The sequence below is a fragment of the Lemur catta genome, chromosome 1, assembly GCF_020740605.2.
Source record: "Lemur catta isolate mLemCat1 chromosome 1, mLemCat1.pri, whole genome shotgun sequence".
Classification (NCBI taxonomy): domain Eukaryota; kingdom Metazoa; phylum Chordata; class Mammalia; order Primates; family Lemuridae; genus Lemur; species Lemur catta.
Window position 1 is genome coordinate 121964579 of NC_059128.1, and position 19792 is coordinate 121984370.

At 39.3% G+C, this 19792-nt stretch overlaps 1 protein-coding gene across 9 annotated transcripts in view; it reads left to right on the forward strand.

Annotated features, from left to right (window-relative positions):
• Positions 1–3454: 3454 nt before the first annotated feature.
• Positions 3455–19792, forward strand: part of ARHGAP12 (Rho GTPase activating protein 12) — a 117790-nt gene continuing 101452 nt past the window's right edge. For 8 of the 9 annotated variants that reach the window (XM_045554177.1, XM_045554122.1, XM_045554142.1 and 5 more), the window contains exon 1: positions 3455–3580. The gene's annotated coding sequence lies outside the window, so the exon portion shown is untranslated. Of the gene's footprint in view, positions 3581–19604; positions 19630–19792 lie in introns of those variants that run through there. The other variant, XM_045554131.1, reaches the window with a different exon arrangement.

Sequence of the window (19792 nt, forward strand, 5' to 3'; positions counted from 1 at the left end):
TTATTATTATTTTTTTTTTTTAGAGATAGGGTATTACTCTAATGCCCAGGCTGGAGTGCAGTGGTATAATTATACCATACTGCAACCTTGAACTCCTGGGCTCAAACGATCCTCTTGCCTCAGCTTCCCAAACAGCTAGGACTACAGGCACTTGTCACCACATGCCACTAGTTTTTTTTTTTTTTTTTTGAGACAGGGTCTATGTTGCCCAGGCTGGTCTCCAACTCCTGGCCTTAAGGGATCCTCCTACTTGGTCTCCCAAAGTGCTGGCACTACAGGTGTGTGCCACCTCACCTGTCCACAAGTACTAATTCTTTATGCCTGGACTTGTCTTTAATAAGAGTATAAGTTAAAAAACTGATCATGTGCATTTACCTAGTGAAAACAGTGAGATTTCATAATATTATAAAGCTCTTAAAATCCTTAAAGAGATAGTGTTATGTAAATTTGACTGGTATTGTAGTTATGACTATAATTCTTTTTGAGATTTCTAGAAATTAAGCCCATAAATAAATATAAACAAATACTGAAACATATTAAGCAAAACCATTTACAGGGCATCTGTGTAACCCACGGAAACAAGAGGCAGTTGACATTGTGAACAAGATACACAGGGAAACATATGCCCTTAGTGTTTTTTCCAAAATACATTTTTCTTGACCTTAATTAGCAGACAAGTGATCCATGAAAATCTAATTTGTTTAAAACAGAAGACCCAATTTGTTAAAGCTCATTTAAGTGAAGATCTTAAGAAAAATATTTTTTAAAATTTATATACATTTGATGAGAGGTATACTAAGCCTCAAACTAAATGAACTATCTGGATCTTAAATGATTACAATAAGGAACAGATATTGTTCAGGAATCTGAACTTAATGAAAACAACTCTGAGTTTTTGAAAAGTTTGCCTAGGAGTACTAGTTTACTTGATATGTTAATTCTAATCAGGTAAACTTTTATAAAACAAAGGAAGCCTGGGTGTTTTAATAACAAAATAAAGATGCCAGAGAAATTTTAAACATTAACTATTTGAATAGATATAACATTCTCATGGTTCAAATATCAAAAAATTTAAGTAAGAATACAGTGAAAAGTCTGACTCCTGTACCTTCCCTCCAGTGAGTTCTCATTCCCCAAGTTAGTTTGTGCTAGTTTAATGCATACACAAGCTACTATCTTATTCTGCACCATTTTCTGCTTTTTTCACTTAACAATAAAAAACATTGGAGATCTTAATATTAAAATATGAAAAACTTTTATCTTCTTTTGGTTAACAGCTGCATGTTAAAAATGCGTGAGTATATCATAATTTAACTAGTGTCCTGTCGATATTTAGGTTGCTCCCAAACTTTTGCTATTCTTAACAATAAAAAATACCTTATCATTTCTCATGTGTGGAAATATATCTGTGGGATAAATCTCTAGAAGTGAAATAGGAGGTTCCAAGTATATATGCATTTGTAATTTTGATAGATATTGCCAAAGTCCCATTTCTCTATAGCCTCGCCAAAGTAGTGATGCAAGGTATAATTTTATGCTTTTTTATTTAGAAATACACAATGAAAAGTAGGTTACTTATTAAAGAAGTAGGACAAGTTCATGCAGCAATTTATAGAGCACATTTTCACTCCAAAATACATTCAACAGGAATTTCTCGTGCATCTACCATATGCCAAGTGCTTTTAGGCACTTGGGATACACACACGAACAAATCAGACTAAAATCTCTGCGTGTGTCTGTGTAGCTTCCATTTGAATTCTACATGTTGGAATTCTGCTACTTCATAAGAAGCCAGTTAAATGTCAAAATTCTGAAAATTCTGTTGAGATCCTGAGCACAAGCACCAGACATACGCTACAAGTGTTATTTAAAAACTAACTAGAGGCAAGTTTGCATGTGATTTCATAGCTCACCATTAGGTTCTTTCAAAACCACACTAGCAAGAGAGTTCCTTATATCTGATTCCATCTGCTTGTTGGTAGTGATCAGCATACTGTGGGCACTGTGGCATCATCTGAGATTAGGCTGTGAAATAGGAAGTGGAGTTACAGGCAGATTAGTAAGTGTATACAAACTGTTTAGTTCTGTCTCTTGCTGAAACCAACGGTGCCCAATTCAGGTTTGGGGAAGAGAGAAGATAAGGTTATCAGCACATTCCTATCAGGGCAAGTTTCCTTTTTGCAGTCTGTCCTTGTTTTGGTTTTAGAAAGAGATAACAAGGGGATTCCATGGACAGTAGCTGCAGAAACAGACAGCAGCAATTCTCCGGGTGCTGAACACAGGCATGGAAAAGGGAGCATGTTAGAAACTTGAGGGAGACAGAAAAGAAGGTGGGTGCCAAGCAAGCGGAGTAGCAAATGAAAGGACAAAGACAGTAGGCTTATTTTTGGAAAGCCTCATTTTAAGCATCTTTCCTTTCTAAAAGGAGAATATCTTAAAACTTTAGCGCCACCCCCTCCAGTAGATTTAATTTAATAAGAAGGTTGTAAACGACAGCTGTTAAAATCTTGCCAATAGATTCTTTGTATCCTTTAAAGAACAATTGGAAGTTCAGCTTGTGATCAGGAAGCCAGATATTGTGGCATCTTCAAGTATGAAAAAAAGCCAACTCCAGAGTGGCATTTGAAGCACATCCTTGCTTTTTTTTTCTGGTGTGTATTATTATTTCAGCCTGGCACCATGATAGACACACTCAACACTCAGTCCATGAAGGAGCAGTTTGTCACAGACATTGCACTTTAGGACCAGGAGGCTTTTTAAGTCAACGCTCTTATTGGATAGCTGACGTTCCGAAGGGTGAAGGGACAACCTAGGGCAGGAGCCAGGTCTCTCCGATTCCCGCCCAGCAGTTCCTCTGCCGCAGGCTCGTCGCCAAGCACCTGCGACGCTGCGGCTTCCGGGCTGTCCACTGCCCCGGGTGACCCGGCCGCGGCCCGCGGGGCCCGCAAACAGCAGGCGCGGCGGCCGGCGAAGGGCAGCTCCGCGCAGACCCGCTCACGGGCTCCTTCCCCAGAGTCCAGTTTCGCCCCCCGAGCAGTGGTGACACTTTTCCGAGTCCCAGTGGGATTTCCAGGCCCCTGACCGACCGCCCTAGGCCCGGTTGCAGCTCCCCCGGCGTCTTCCCGCGCTCCACCCGCGCCGCCGCCCTCCCGGTTTCCCCACCAGCGTTGCCCGACGCTTCCCGCTCGGGTTCAAGAAGCGCCGCCGCCCCCCGCACCCGTCGGTCACCCGAGCCCGGCCCCGCCCCCTGGAGCCCGCGCCCCCCGCCCGCGCCCGGCAGTCACCCGAGCCCCGCGCGCCCGGCCCCGCCCCCAGCCCCCGGGCCATCACGTGAGCCTCCGCCCCGCCCCCGTCCATCACGTGGGCCCCCGCCCCCGCGCCGGCGCGCTCCGACGCGCCCGGGAACATACCCTGCCTCGGAGACTCGCCTGCGCGACTGGCCGCCCGGCTGCCCTGCGAGCGCTCTCCCGGCCGGCCTTGGCGTCGCGCGGCCGCGGTGCGACGCGAAGGGGGAGCTGCCCGCCGCGAAGCCGCCGCGGTCGGGGAGGAGGCGGGCGCGGGTTGGCGCGGACGGAGGCAGGTGGGCGAGGCGCTGCACAAAGGCGCTTGGGGCGGCCGCGCCCGCGAGGGCGGCGGGGCTGGGGCTGGGGGTGGGGGTGGGGGTGGGGGTGGGTGGGCGTGGGGCGGCCATTGCCGCCCATTGGCTGACGCGGGCGAGGGGGTTTAAACGGCCCGAAGTTGCGGCTCCTCTGCCGCCGGCTTCCGGACTTCCTGTGCGGGGCAGCGCCCCCGGCGGGAGGCGGCGGGACACGCGCGAGAGGCCGGCGCGGGCTGCGGACCCCCGAGCCCCAGGCCTTCCCGCGCCGCGGACCGCACGCGGGTCTTCTGCTGCCTGCTGGCTTCGCAGGCGCCCGCCCCGCTGGGTGGACGTCCGTGCCCCCCTTCTCCGGGTGTCTCCTCAGAGTGCCCGAATCGAACCGCCCTCCTCAGCAGCGCGCCCGGGTGGCGGCCGTCCTGCCCGTGAGGGGTACTGGCCGCACGGCCGCCGTCGGAGAAGCAGGCACGCCCTGCACCGTGGCGGCGGCCTCACACGCCCGCGAGGGCCGGCGCGCGGAGCGTCCGGAGTGCGCCCTTAGCGGAAGTCCTCGGCCAGCCCGGTGCCGGTGTGGCAAGGCTTTGAACGCCGACCGCGCTTGGCTGTGCGGTCGGTGGGGACACGGAGGGAGGTGTCGTCGACCGTCCAGGAGTGCGTCTTGCGAGGTCAGGTGGGGCCGGGTTCCGAATGCATACTCGGAATGGGGCAGTGAAAGTGTTAAGTATCCAGTCGCTAGCCACGCCTCTTTCATACTTAAAAGTCAGGAAACAGTGGCCTAGAGACGTATTTATTTGTCCACATCCAGTGTTTCTTACCTGACCTCTAGGAGGGTGTGCTGCGAAACGGGTCATCTTTGTGTACCGGTCTGGTCTTAATAGACGGACTGGCTCCTGGCGCAGTATTTTTCTTTGTTTTAAAATTGCCGTGGCAACGTTTTAGAGCGGGGGGAGGGGTGTTGAGAGCCCGTAGCGGTGTCCAAGAGCAGGCAGTGAAAGCGAGACCACCTGGAGAGCCAGACTGCTCTGAAGATGTTTGCCAGTCGGGAAAAAATAAATAAAAGTGTAACATTGTATGTGTGTGTGTGTGTGTGTGTGTGTGTGTGTGTACGTATACGCCCCCGTATTTGTTGCTAGATTTCTGTTTGTACTTTGTCAACCATAGAAGTTGGAAAAGATTGGTCATTCATTGATTCTTAAAATAATATCACCTGTATAGATTATTTGTTCGTATATAATCATCAACACTTTACCTATTTTTAGGTTTATACCAGTACACCATTTGTGAGGTGCAAATGAAAATACATAGATGCTGTAGAAAAACAGATCATTGTAGTTAATTATTTGGCTTTTCTTTGATTAATTAGGAAGTATTTGCTTAGTGGCTTTTTTTAAAATAGGCTGATAGAAAGTGAACTTTATAAATTTAAGTACTTTGACATTATTAAGAATAATAAGGGTGATAAAACTTTTAAATGGACTAAAATAAAACTGAATCGTGGTCATCTGTAAAATCATCAAAATAGTGCTATTACGTGAGAAAATGGGCATTTCACTTTTGTAGTAAATTGTGAGAGAGAAAAGTGAAATTAAACTTTTATCTTTTATTTAACAATTTTTGTTATAATTGCAAATATGCACTGTTTTGCAGAGTGAATCAGGTGTGAAAGATATAATGGTACCACATAGCAATGTTGTACTTTGAATTGTGCTTTTCAGATCATCCTCTTTTGAGGAACCAAGTTGGCCATCATCCTTGTGGTTTTTCTCTTTGGCTACGTGGTCTGATTGTGCCTCAGTGGCTTTGCTATGATTCAGCCATTTCTCTGTTACTTTCATTGACTTCATTGATTTAATGAATATCCTGCAGTTTTATTTTGCAATTGATTAGTTTTTTATTTGAACCGAACTGCCAAATGGTACTATCTCTAAGCCCCCCTCCGCTGTTGATCTAGTATTTCTCAAACTTTAACGAGCATAGGAATCACCTGTACTTCAGGTTGTATGGGTGCTGTTCTGCCCAGACCGGAGACTGCTGCTGTCCAATGGAAATATAATGTAATTTTAAAGTTTCTAGTACTCACATTATAAAAAGTAAACAAGTGAAAAATAAATTTTGTAACTCAGTATATCCAAAATATCATTTTGATGTATAATCAGTATGAAAATTATTAGTAAGATATTTTACCGCCTTTATATTGCACAAAGTTTTTGAGTTCTCATGTGTATTTTACATTTATAGCATATCTTAATTTACATTAGCCACATTTGGCTAGTGGATACTGTATATAACAGGAGTTGTGCAGTCTAAAATTGAGACCTGTGCTATTCTAAGTGTATTTTCAGATTAGCCCCATCAGCAAATCTTGGGAACTTGTTAGAAATACAAATTTTAGGACTCCCACCTCATACCTACTGTCATTGGAATATCTAGGGCTGGGACCCAGTAATCTGTGGTTTAAAAGCTCTCCAGGATATGGCTACAAAAAGTATGTGTTGTTTTCTGGATGGGATCCTGGCACAGAAAAAAGACATTAGGGGAAAACTAAGGAAATCTGAATAAGATATGAACATTATTATGTATCAGTATTGGTTCATTGACTATGACAAATGCACCATACTAATGTGTAATGTAAGATGTTAATAGGGAGAACTGAGTACAGGCTATATGGGACCGCTCCGTACTATCTTTGCAGTAATTGTGTAAATCTAAAACCCTTGTAGAATAAAAAGTTTATTAAAAAGAAGCTTTTCAGATGATTCCGTTGATCACTGAAAGTTTGAGAATCAGTGATTATGCTACTGTAGTTTGGGTGGGCAGGATGGAGGCTAGGATTGGGTCTGGCAGGGCAATAATTCTAGTATTCTTGTAACAAGAGCTAAAATTTATGCACTTGTCATGTGCCAGACACTATGTCAAGTACTTTACACATACTTATTTAATTCTCCCAATATGTGGCATGCATTATTAATAAACTCCATTTCATAGATGGAAAAAACTGAGGCTCAGAGAGGTTAAATAACTTGTCTTAGGTCACCCAGCTAGCAAGAGTCAGAGACAGGACGTTTTATAAGTGCTTAGTGCATTTGTATTTTTCTACTCTCACAACTTTTGCTTCCTTGAGTAAGCAGTGTTTAATATGGATACTCTGGATCATGTCTTAAATTTACAAAGTTCTTTTTCTCTTTCCATTCTCAATGATTTTTTGAGGTTTGCATTGTTTCCTTTGTTTTACAGATCAGTTAAGGGGCTCAGGGGTCTGAGAGCTGATAAATGACAAAGCCTAGATTTAAACTTCAGGCCTCTGACTGAGGTCTGTGCTCTTTTCCTGTACCACAGCAGTATTTAGAATACGTTATGAGGGTAGGAGTGATAGCTCTTTAAAAGTTGGCTGAAAATGACCTACATTTGGCTATATATTAATATTGAGTTTAAAAAAATTTGGTTTTATTGAGGTATAATATACACACATTAAAATACACTAACACTCAGCAATAAAAAAGTGAACTATAGGTACATACAACAACATGGATGACTCTCAAAAGCAGTATTCTAAGTGAAACATGCTGGACACAGGCTACATATTGTATGATTTATGAGTATTTTCCTGTTACCACAAATTTTGCTTTCTTGAGTAAGCAATGATTAATGTGATACTCTGTCATGCTTTATAATTTACTATGTAAGTTCTTTACATCTTTTCTTTCCATTCTCACAAGAATCTTTTGAGGTTTGTATTGGTTCCTCTTTTACAGGTAGATTACCACAATTGTTTAGGCATTCACTGGTTGATAGGCCTTTTTGAGCAGTTTTCAATTTCTGATTATTATGAATGTTCATGTAAGACCTTTGTATGGACTTACGTTTTCTTTTCTCTTGGGTAAATACTTAGAAGAGGGATTGTTTGATCCTACAGTAAGTGTATGTTTAACTTCATTAGGAACTACTAAATTGTCATCTGAGGTGGCTGTACCATTCTGCGTTCCCTGCAGCAGTGAATGAGAGTTCCACTTGCTGGTGTCCTTAGTGTACAAAATAGTCTTTGTATTTTTTAAAAGCCATTCTGGTAGGTGGGTAGTGTTACCAGGTTGTTTTAATTTGCATTATTAGGGTTTTGCTAACCAGTTTTATTGAGGTATAATTGCTGTTTAACAAGCTGCACATATTTTAAGTGTGCAAGTTGAAGAATTTTAACATATGTACATACCTGTGAAACCATCACCATTATCAAGATTTCTTTTATCCCCTCCCAGAATTTCCTTGAGCTTCTTTGTAATTCATTCCTCTTGTTCCTTAGCAGCCACTGATCTGTTTTCTGTCACTATAAATTAGAATTTTATGCAGATGGGCACATACAGTGTGTATTCTTTCTTGTCTGGATTTTTTTCACTCAGCAAAATTACTTTGAGATTCACCCAGTTTGTTTTGTGTATCAGTAGTTTGTTCCTTTTTATTGCTGAGTGATATTCCATTGTGTAGATATACCACAATTTATCCATTCACTTGTTGATTGATTTGAGTTTCTAGTTATTACAAATAAAGCTGCTTTGTGTGGACATATTCCTTCATTTTTCTTGGGTAAATACCTAAGTGTAAAATCCCTGGAGCGTGTGGTGGATGGGTATTTAGATTTTTAAGCATCTGCTACAGTTATTCCAAGTGGTTGTACTATGCTGCATCCCCACCAGCTTTGTGTGTGCGTTTTGTTGCTCCACATTCTCAAAAACACCGGTATGATCAGTTTTAGCCATTCTAACAGATGTGTGATGGTATTTCTTTGGTTTTAATTTGCATTTCTCTGGTGACTATATAGGTTGAGCATCTTTTCATGAGTTTATTTACCATCTGTAGATCATCTTCGGAGCAAACTGTTTAAATCTTTTGCCTGGTTTTTATTGGGCTATTTGTCATACTGATTTGTAAGAGTTCTTTATATAATATTCTAGATACGAGTTCTTTGTTGAGATATGTTTTGCAAATATGTTCTCCAAGTCTCTGGCTTGTCTGTTTCTTAATGGTGTCTTTTGAAGAGCAAAAGTTTTTCATTTTGATGAACTCCAATTTGATTTTTTCTTGCTTGTGTTCTTCTAAAAGAAATCATTGCTAAATCAGTAGCCACTAATATTTTTCCTATGTTTATTTAAAAGAAGTTATGTAGTTTTAGGTCTTATATTTAAGTCTGTGATCCATTTTGAGTTAATTTTTTATATGGTATGCAGTAATGAAGTTCCCCTTCCCCTCTACATAACGACTGTACGTTTGTTCATTTACAATTTGTTGAAAAGATTATCCTTGTCCAATTGAACTGCTTTGTCACCTTTGTTGAAAAGTAATTGAACACACATGCATGGTCTATTTCTGGACTCTGCATTTTATTTTATTAATCTATGTATATATTTGTATGCCAGTTTCTACACTGTCTTGATTACTGTAGTCTTATAATAATTCTTGGTATTAGATAATGTAAGTCTCCCGACTTTGTTATTGTTTTTAAAAGCTGTTTGGGGTCGAATGCGGTGGCTCATGCCTGTAATCCTACCACTCTGGGAGGCCAAGGTGGGGGGATTGCTTGAGGTCAGGAGTTTGAGACCAGCCTGAGCAAGAGCAAGACCCAGTCTCTATTAAACATAGAAATACTAGCTGGGCTTGAGCGGCACATGCCTGTATTCCCAGCTACTTGGGAGGCTGAGACAGGAGGATCACTGGAGCCTAGGAGTTTGAGGCTGCAGTGAGCTATGATGATGCCACAGCACTCTAGCCGGGGTGACAGAGCAAGACTTTGTCTCTAAAAAAAAAAAAAAAAGTTGTTTTGGTTATTTTAGGTCTTTTGGTTTTGTATGTAAATTTTAGAATCAGCTTGTAAATTTTTTGCTTTTTTTTTTTTTTTTCTTTTAATCCCAAAGAATTCAAAACTAAGCCTCTCAGTTTCTTTAAACAAAAGTCTTCTGGAATGTTGAGTTGGATTGCAATGAATTTATAAGTGAATTGTGGGAGAATTGACATCTTAGCAATATTGAGTGTTTTGATCTGTGATCACAATTATCCTCCCATTTATTTAGGTCTTTTAAAATTTCTCTCAGTAATGTTTTGCCATTTTCACTCTACAGGTCTTGCATGTCTTTTGTCCTATTCCATTGTATTTGATACTGTTGTGTATCGTATTTTAAAATTTCAATTTCTGACTTCTTGTGCCTAGTATGTAGAAATACACTTGATTTTTGTATGTTTACCTTATATGTAATGCAGTTTTCTAAGCTCACTTATTGGTTCTAGTAGCTTTTTTATAGTTTTCTACATAAGTGATCATGTTATCTGTGAACACAAAAAGTTTTACATATTTTCTATGCTGTATACATCACTCTCCTTTTTTTGTTGTCTTGCACTGGCTAGAATCTCCAGTCCAGTGTGGAACGAAGTGGAGAGAACTGACTTCTTCCCTTCTTCCTGGTCTTAGTGAGAAAGCATTCAGTTGTTCACCACTAAGTATGATGTTAGTTCTTGATGCCCTTTGTCAGGTTGAGGAAATTTTTGTCTAATTCTTAGTTATGTTTATCAGTAATAGATATTGGACTTTATCAAATGCTTTTTCTGACTATTGAGATGACATAGATATTTAAAAAATCTGTTAATATGCTGAATTACATGGATTGATGTTTTTTAAAGAGTATTTTTTGAGCAGTTTTAGGTTCACAACAAAATTGAGAGGAAGATATAGTGGTATTCCATATGCCCCTTTTGCCCGCATGTGTATAGCTTTCTCCATCATCAATACCCCACACCAGAGTGGTATATTTATAACAATCGGGGAGCCTACATTGACACATCATTATCATTGAAAGTCTATAATTTGCTTTAGTATTCACTCTTGGTGCTATACATTCTATGAGTTGGACACTGGGTAATGAGCTGTATCCATTGTTACAGTATCATCATAGTATTTTAACCATCCTAAAAATCCTATGCTGCACCTAGTCATCACTCTTGCCCAACTGCTGACATCCACTCATTCTTCATAGTTTTACGTTTTCCAGAATGTCACATAGTTGCAGTCCTTCAGTATGTAGGCTTTTCAGATTGGCTTCTTAGTGTAACATGCATTAAAATTTCATCCGCATCTTTTGTGGCTTGAACCTCATTTCTCTTTAGGGCTGAATAACATTCCATTGTATGGATGTTTGTTTATCCATTCACCTATTGAAGGGCATCTTGGTTGATTCCAAATTTGTTTTGTTTTTTTGAGACAGGGTCTCACTCTGTCTCCCAGGCTGGTGTGCAGTGGCATCATCATAGCTCACTGCAACCTCAAACTTCTGGGCTCAAGCAATCCTCCTGTCTCAGCCTCCCAAGTAGCTGGGGCAGGCATGCGCCACCACACCTGGCTAATTTTTATTTTTATTTTGTAGAGACAGGGTCTCACTGTTGCCCAGGCTGGTCTCATTTCCTGGGCTCAAACAATCCTCCTGCCTTGACCGCGCAAGGGATTACAGGCCTGAGGCACTGCGTCTGGGGGTTGCTTCCAAGTTTTAGCCGTTATGAATAAAGCTTCTATAAACATCCCTGTGCAGGTTTTTGTGTGGACATAAGTTTTCAACTCCTTTGAGTAAATATCAGTGATCACAGTTTCTGGATAGTGTGGTAAGAGTACGTTTAGTTTTCTAAGAAACTGCCGAAATGTCTTCTGAGGTGGCATTTGCATTCCCATCAGCAGTGAGCAGCAGTTCCTGTTGCTCCACATCCTCGCAAACACTTGGTGTTGTCAGTGTTCTGGATTTAAGCCTTCTGATAGGTGTGTAGGGGTATCTCATTGTTTTAGTTTGCACTTCCCTCATGACATACGATATGGAGTATTTTTTCGTGTGCTTACTTGCCATCTGTATATCATCTTTGATGAGGTGTCTGTTAAGGTCTTTGGGTCATTTTTTAAAAATCAGGTTGTTCATTTTCTTGCTATTGAAAGGATTGATTTTTGAATGTTTGACATTGTACTGCTCTTGGTCGTATTAATAATACATTACAATTAAAAATATTGTTGAATTCAGTTTGCTACAGTTGAATTAGGAACTTTTGCATTTGTGTTCATGAGGGATATTGGTTTGTAAATTTTTTTTTAAATAAAGTCTTTAGTTTTGGTGTGAGGATAATGCTGACATCATAGTATGAGTTGGGATGTTTTCTTTAAGAGGTTTGTGCAGAATTAACATTAAGGTCCTTACATTTTGGATAAAATTCACCAGTGATGCTTTTTTTTTCTTTTCCTTTTTTTTTTTTTTTTTTTTTGAGACAGAGTCTCTGTCTCCCTGGGCTAGAGAGTGCGGTGGCATCATCGTAGCTCACTGCAACCTCAAACTCCTGGGCTCAAGCAATCCTCCTGCCTCAGCCTCCTAAGTAGCTGGGATGACGTGCACAGGACACTTGGCTAATTTTTCTATTTTTATTATAGTAGAGATGGGGGTCTCGTTCTTGCTCAGGGTGGTCCTGAACTCCTGACCTAAAGTGATCCTCCCACCTTGGTCTCCCAGAGTGCTAGGATTACAGACATAAGCCACTGTGTCTGGCCTGTGGGAAGCTTTTAAAGACAAATTCAGTTCTTCTAATAGATATGGTAGTGTTCAAGTTATCTGTTTCTTTGTAAGCAAGCTTTGGTTATTTGTGTCTTTTAAGAAATTTGTCCATTTTATCTTATTTTCAGTTTATTGACATAAAGTTCACAATATTCTCTCATTTTCGTTCTGATGTTTTTAGGGTCTATAGTTGTGCCTTTGGTCCCTTCTTGATATTGATAATTTATTTCTTTTCTCTTTTGTTCCTGATCAGTTTGGCTAGAGGATTAGCTGTTTTACTGATCTTCCTGGAGAACCAGCTTCTGCTTTTATTAATTTCCTCTGACATCTTTCTGTTTTCTATTTTATGGATTTCTGCTCTGATCTTTATCATATCCTTTCTTCTATTAACTTTGGATTTAATTTACTTTTCTTTTTAGTTTCTTAGAGTTGAAGCTTATGCCACTGAGTTGAGACCTTGTTTCTTTTCTGATATTGACATTCAGTGCTATAAAGTTTCACTGAGCACTACTTCAGCTGCGTTCCACAAAATTTGAGATTTCATATTTTCATTTTCATTCAGTTCAGATTTCTTATTTGATTTCATTTTTAACTCTTGAGTGTTTTTTAAATATAAGTGTGGTGTTTAGATTCCAACAATAATTTTGGGGTTTTTACTATGTCTTTTTTATGAGTTTATAGTTTAATTTTATTATGGTCAGAGAACTTTGTATGATTTGAGTTCTTTTAAATTTGTTGAAACTTGTTTTATGGCCCAGAATGTGGTCTATAGGAAGTTATAAGAAACTACTGCACTGACTGTACCATTTAGCATTCCCAGTAGCACTATCTAATGTTTCCAGTTGCTGGTATCCTTGCTACTTTGTATTCTCTTTTTTTTTTTTTAAATAACTTTATTGTAGTTAGTATACAATGATATCTTGTTTTGGTTTTAATTTTAATTATTGGGTTATATTTTTTTAAAGCATGGGATTTTGGTGAACTTTGAAAGTAGTTGAATCTAAGTAACCATTTAAAAGATTTTTTCTAAGAGGGTAATGTGTATAGTTTCAGAAAAATATCTGAATAGGTTGGTGAGGGAAAGATGCCTAGGGAAGCAGTAGAGCTGTGAGTGAATGAAGTTTTCTGCTAGAATAAATTAGTAGAGGATTGGAAGTTCTATTGAACTTTCATAAAGACCAGGGTAATGATTTCTTATTAATAAACGACTTGTGTACCTGCATAGGCTGAAACCATGGGTGTGGGTGCCTTCCCCAAGGGAAGTCAAGGTGTTGTTACTGTAAAAGGGGCTGGATGAGATGTCACAGAAGCAAGATCAAAATTATGCTTATGAAAAGCAAGATCAAAATTAACAAAAAGTTAATTTCTTCTTGGTATTTAAAAAACTGATTATTTTAGAATGTTCTTATTAAGAAATTGAAATATGGGACTTTGTGCTATTGAGGGGTGTAGAAGGAAGAATCTGTTGATTGGAGTATGTTTAAAAGCATGCAAAGAGAACTCTGAGAAATGTAAAAGCAGAATGGTCACCACAGAAGCATGGTTTTAAGGGTTAGTAATGCAGAGCTATTTTGGATATATTAATAGGTAGCTTTTGATGAAATAATAGAGTGTGAAGGGAAAAGGACATTAACCTATTGGCGCAAGAAAAAATTGTTTTTGCTCCTTAGACTTTTTACTAATTATGAATGAGTTTTTTATTTTATTTATTTATTTACTTATATTTTTGGAGACAGAGTCTCACTCTGTTGCCCAGGCTAGAGTGCTGTGGTGTCAGTCTAGCTCACAGCAACCTCAGACTCCTGGGCTCAAGCGATCCTCCTGCCTCAGCCTCCCCAGTAGCTGGGACTACAGGCATGCGCCACCATGCCTGGCTAATTTCCTCTATATTTTTAGTTGTCTAGCTAATTTCTTTCTATTTTTAGTAGAGGCAGGGTCTCGCTCTTGCTCAGGCTGGTCTCAAGCTCTTGAGCTCAAACGATCGGCCCGCCTCAGCCTCCAAGAGTGCTAGGATTATAGGAGTGAGCCACCGCATCCAGCCATGCATGAGTTTTTTATAGGTTATCTTCTTGGTATGTCACATTGTCACATTACCACTCTCTTAGTGTGTGCAAGTAGATCTGAAGGAATTAAAACCCAGCTTAATCTTTAGTGTTTTTTGATCTGAAAGGGATTGATCAGGGCTGTTTACTTAAGTACTGAGTTTGTGAAATATTTTTGAAGATAGCGAGCTCCTCACTGTCTGCCCTCCTGTGTGTCTACCTGGGTCAGTATTTGCGTCTGCATGTGTTAGAGATCACTTTAAAAACAACCATTCATAATCGAGAACCCTAATGGAGAACACTAGTACCTCTTAAATAATTGTGCTTTATGTTTTGAAGAGAAAAACAGGCACTTTGGCCATCAATGCAGTGTTTAAAAGTGAAGAACAAAAGAAATATAAGTTGATTTAAATTATTTAAACATGGGGCAGCACAATGTAAGATGTTAATATGAGTATCAGCCAGATATGCATGGTATCAATTTTAATTTGAGTTACAGTTTCAGAATATAGTAGTTTAGTAATAAGCATTTAAATCCAGAGTGGGGGGAAAGTCAACATGTCACTACAAGGTGTTCTGTGCTTGTCTTACGGTAATATTTTCTGCCCCTTCCTGGAATCAGCCATTTCTCGAAAGAGCCTGGTTCCTTTATTTGAGGATGTATTAGAAACCAAATCTGAGTGCTAGGTCTGCTTGTTGCTGCTAGGGTGTTATTTTTATTGACAGCAAGAAAATATGTGTCTGTATACCAAGCGGTGTGTATGCACATATCTGTAATATTTCTGTATATAACCATCTGTATCTGTGGTAAGACAAAAATGAGTTCATATTAATGTCTCCCAAGTCTAATCCGTTGTTACACACACCATTCTAGCCTCCTCCCCTTGCCTGTCTGTATATTCCCACTCCAACGTTGAGAAACCTGGCTCCCAGCATGCATTTCCTTAAATGTTGCGCTCCAGGATACATGTAGAGCAGTATCAGAATTTTTAACTCATACCCCCAGGGAAACAACTTTATAAACTAGAACATAATACTTTTGTGCTGTTCCTTTTGCCTATATTCTTATAGATTCCACTTATTTACAAAGTAACATGTCAGCATTTTTTTCTCTGACTCCATTTAGTGAGGTTGTTTCATGTATGTATTTTTAATACTTTAGACTCTCTTGTCACATATGCTTTCTGTCTTGGAATTACCCTTCCTCCCCAAAGATTTTTAAAAATTTGTGCATATTGAAGTTCAGGCTTTGTGTTATAAAGACCAGTGGGTTTTGACAAGTGCATAATGTCCACCGTTATAGTATTACTCTATACAAAATCATTTGACCCAAAACAATCCCCTGTGCTTCATCTATGGGACCTCCCCAACCCCGCTTCCACCCCAGGCAATCGTTGTCTCTGGTTCGTTTTTGTTTTTGTTTTTGTTTTTGTTTTTGTTTTTGTTTTTGTTTTGAGACAGAGTCTTACTTTGTTGCCCTGAGTAGAGTGCCCGGGCGTCAGCCTAGCTCACAGCAACCTGAAACTCCTAAGCTCAAGTGATCCTCCTGCCTCAGCCTCCCAAGTAGCTGGGACTACACAAACTATGATGAGAAAATATTTCCAAAATACATATCTGATTAAGGACTTGTATCCAAAGTATATGAAGAACTATTAGAGCTCAGTAATGAAAACCCAATTTAAAAAATGCGCTAAGGAGCCAGGCATGGTAGCTTACGCCTATAATCTCTCAAGGCTGGAGTGCAGTGGCGCAATCTTAGCTCACTGCAGCCTTGAACTTCTGGGCTCAGGTGATCCTCCTGCCTCAGCCTGCCAAGTAGCTGAGACTACAGGTGCTTGCCACCACGTCTGGCAAATTTTTCTGTTTTTAGTAGAGATGAGGTCTGACTCTTGCTCAGACTGGTCTTGAACTCCTGACCTCAAGCAATCTTCCCACCTCGGCCTCCCAGAGTGCTAGGATTATAGATAGGAACCACCATGCCTGGCCTTTTTTGTTTTGTTTTAGTTAATAGAGACAGGGTCTTGCTATGTCTCCTAGGCTGGTCTTGATCTCTTGGGCTCAAGTGATCCTCCTGCCTCAGCCTCCCAAGGTGCTGGGATTATAGGTGTGAGCTACCATGCCTGGCTCCTTAGCGCATTTTTTAAATTGGGTTTTTATTATTGAGCTCTAATAGTTCTTCATATACTTTGGATACAAGTCCTTAATCAGATATGTATTTTAGAAATATTTTCTTATCATAGTTTGTGTTTTGATTCTCTTAACAGTCTTTTTCATGGAGGACAAATTTTTCAGTTTAATAAAATATAGATTAATTTTTTCTCTCATGGATAGTGTAGTGTATCCAGAAACTCATTGCCAAACCCAAGGTCATATTTCTAACTTTTTGAATTGTAGCACTTTCTACATTCTTATAACAAACCAAGAAAAAGTTAGTAAGTCTGTCCCATTTCATGACAGAAATCTTTAAAATACCACATGCAAATGTCATTTTTATTAAAACCTGCTTACTTCTCCAAATGCTTCCTTTGTTATTTCCTAATTTTTGTCTCAGATTTAAATCTTGGTTTTGAATTTGCTTTATCACCTTATCCTTGATTGTATTCCCTACTGCTTTCCAGTTACTCAGTTAATTCCTATATGCTTTCTGCTGTTCCTAATTTTGCCATTGTTTGTGGCCAGAGCATCTGTATTTTTCTTTCCTTCTTTTGGCAGCCTGCTTAAGTTCAGACAATATGTATCTTTTATTTTATATCTGTTCGTTCTTAGAAAACAGGGATCATGCATCAGGGAAAAATTTTGTTTTTTTAAATTTTTTTCTTTTCTTCTTGTCAGTAGAGACGGGGTCTTGCTCTTGCTCAATTTCATCTTGAACTCCTGATTTCAAGCAGTCCTCTCGACTCAGCCTCCCAGAGTGCTAGGATTATAGGCGTGAGCCACCGCGGCTGGCCTAAGGAAAAAATTTTAAATGCCTAATAGTGGCCTATGATTTTTGTTAAGTGTACAATCACAGAATTATTTGGTGGAATAATTTCTTCTCTGGAACTTACAGTGGAATTGTTTCTTAGTTTTTTGTTGTGCTCATTAAGATTAATTGATTTCTTTAGTAGGGCCTGTTTAGGAAGTATTAATTTTAAACAAGTACTTTTAAAAACTAGTTGGAGGATTTAATGCCAAGCATCAATGCTTAAACTGTGCAGTTGTTTTTTAATTAATTAATTAATTTTTTTACTACAAATGTCATTTGTAAACTGTGGTATTTTTAAGTTGCTTAATATTTTGTGTTTGAGGCTATATTAATATTATTTCAAGGTATTAGAATTGCTAAATAGGTTGCACATATCTGGATTGAACTTAAATTGTAAACTCATTAATTATGGATACATTTACTATATTTAAGATTTTGTTTATTTACTTTTTTTGGTATACTTAGTAAGGATATCATACTGAGAGATTAGTCAGTTCAAACAGATGTCCTGGGGGAGGAAAATAACATTTGCTGAGCGGTGTAATTTGTGGTAGGCTTCTTAGTAGTTTACGTGGGAAAGAAAATTTAAAAATTGGCAGATGGAAAGGAGGTGGGTATTAGATTATAAAATGACATGATAAAAAGTTCTGAATCTGACTTGGAGGCAGAGAAGTAAAAGATGTAAGCAGGCGTGTGTGCGTGTGTGTGTGTGTATGTGTGTGTGTGTGTGTGTGTGTGTGTGTGTACACTGTTGAAACATGAGGGAGGAAGAAGACTGGTAAGAGGCATGAGAAGCCGCATGAGCATTTTTGAGACTGCTAAGAGCAGCAGCAGGAGGTACCAGGTAGTAGATACGCAGAACCTCCTGTGTGCTGGTGGCTGGGTACCTGGTAGTTGTAAGTTGAGAATGCAGGATGGAATAATGAAATAATTTACATTTAAACCATTGTAAGTATATGGGATGAATATGGATGGAGGCATGTGGTGGTTAAGTGTACAGTGTATTTCATTAGAGGGGTGTTGTGCTTGGAGAGCGTTGGAGTTGAATGAGATAACTTGAGAGGATAACAGGATAAACAGCAAATCATCCTTCTCTAAAGAGAAGAATCCACAGGTTTGGGGAATAGAGGAAGGGACAGTTAAACCAAAATTAAAACTATAAACTTTTTATTTAATACAGCTTATGTTTTTAAATAAAAATGGCATAGATAATTCACACATTTGTAGATAATTTTACTTAGATCTAAGTTTTTAGTGCTACTCCATAATCATTTTAATTCTCTGTTTTTAGGGAATTTACCCTGCTTTATTTTTTGTATCATTTTTAGGAAGTTTAAATTTCTACTTTGTAAATGTAAATTGTTTCATTATTCCGTCCTTGCATTCTCGACACATTCATTTTAAACTGACAGATAATATTGTATGTTTTTCTCATGTGCAACATAATGTTTTGAAGGATATATACATTGTGGAATGGTTAAATCTAGCTAATTAACAGATGAATTACCTCACATAGTTGCCATTGTGGTAAGAACATATAACATCCACTCTCTTTACAGTTTTCAAGAATACAATAATTTGTCATTGACTGTAGTCACCTTGCTGTACAATAGATCTCTTGAAATTAATTCCTCTGATGTAATTGTAATTATATATCCTTTAATCAACATCTCCTCATTTACTCCTCAACTACTGCAGCCCCCAATAACCACCATTATACTCTGTACTATTAGATCAACTTTATTTTAGAGTCCTTTGTCTTTCTGCACTTGGCTTATTTCGCTTAACACAATGTCCTCCAGGTTCATCCATGTTGTGGCAAATGGCAGGATTGCCACCTTTTTAATGACTGAATAGTATTCCACTGTGTATATACACACCATATTTTCTTTATCCATTCATCCTTTGATGGACACTTAGGTTGATATCTTGGCTATTGTGAATAGTACTACAATAAACATGGGAGTGCAAATGTGTCTTCGACATACTGGTTTCATTTGGATGTATGCCCCGTAGTGGAATTGCTAGATCATATGGTAGTTCTATTTTTAAATTTTTGAGGCACCTCCATACTGTTTCTCATAATGGCTGTACTAATTTACATTGCCACCCACAGTATTTAAGGTTTCCTCTCTCTCCACATCCTCACCAACACTTCCTGTCTTTTTGATAATAGCCATTCTAACTGGGGTGAGGTGATCTTTCATTGTGGGTTTGGTTTTCATTTCCCTGGTGATTGGTGATATTGAACATTTTTTCATATACTTGTTGGCCATTTGTATGTCTTCTTTTGAGAAGTATGTATTCAGATCTTTTGCCTATTTTTTATTTTTTTTGCTATTGGTTTCCTAACATTTTTTGTGTGTTAACTCCTTATCCAGATGTATAACCCCATGGAGAAGAATGAAACTAGACCGTTATCTCTCACTGTACAGGAAAACCAACTCAAAAGGGATTAAAGAATTAAATGTAAGACATAAAACTATGCAACTACTATAGAAAAAACATAGGGGAAATGCTTCATGACATTGGTCTGGGCAAGGAATTTTTTGATAAGACCTCAAAAGCACATGCAACAAAAGCAAACATAGACAAATGGGATTATTATTATTATTATTATTTTTTGAGGCAG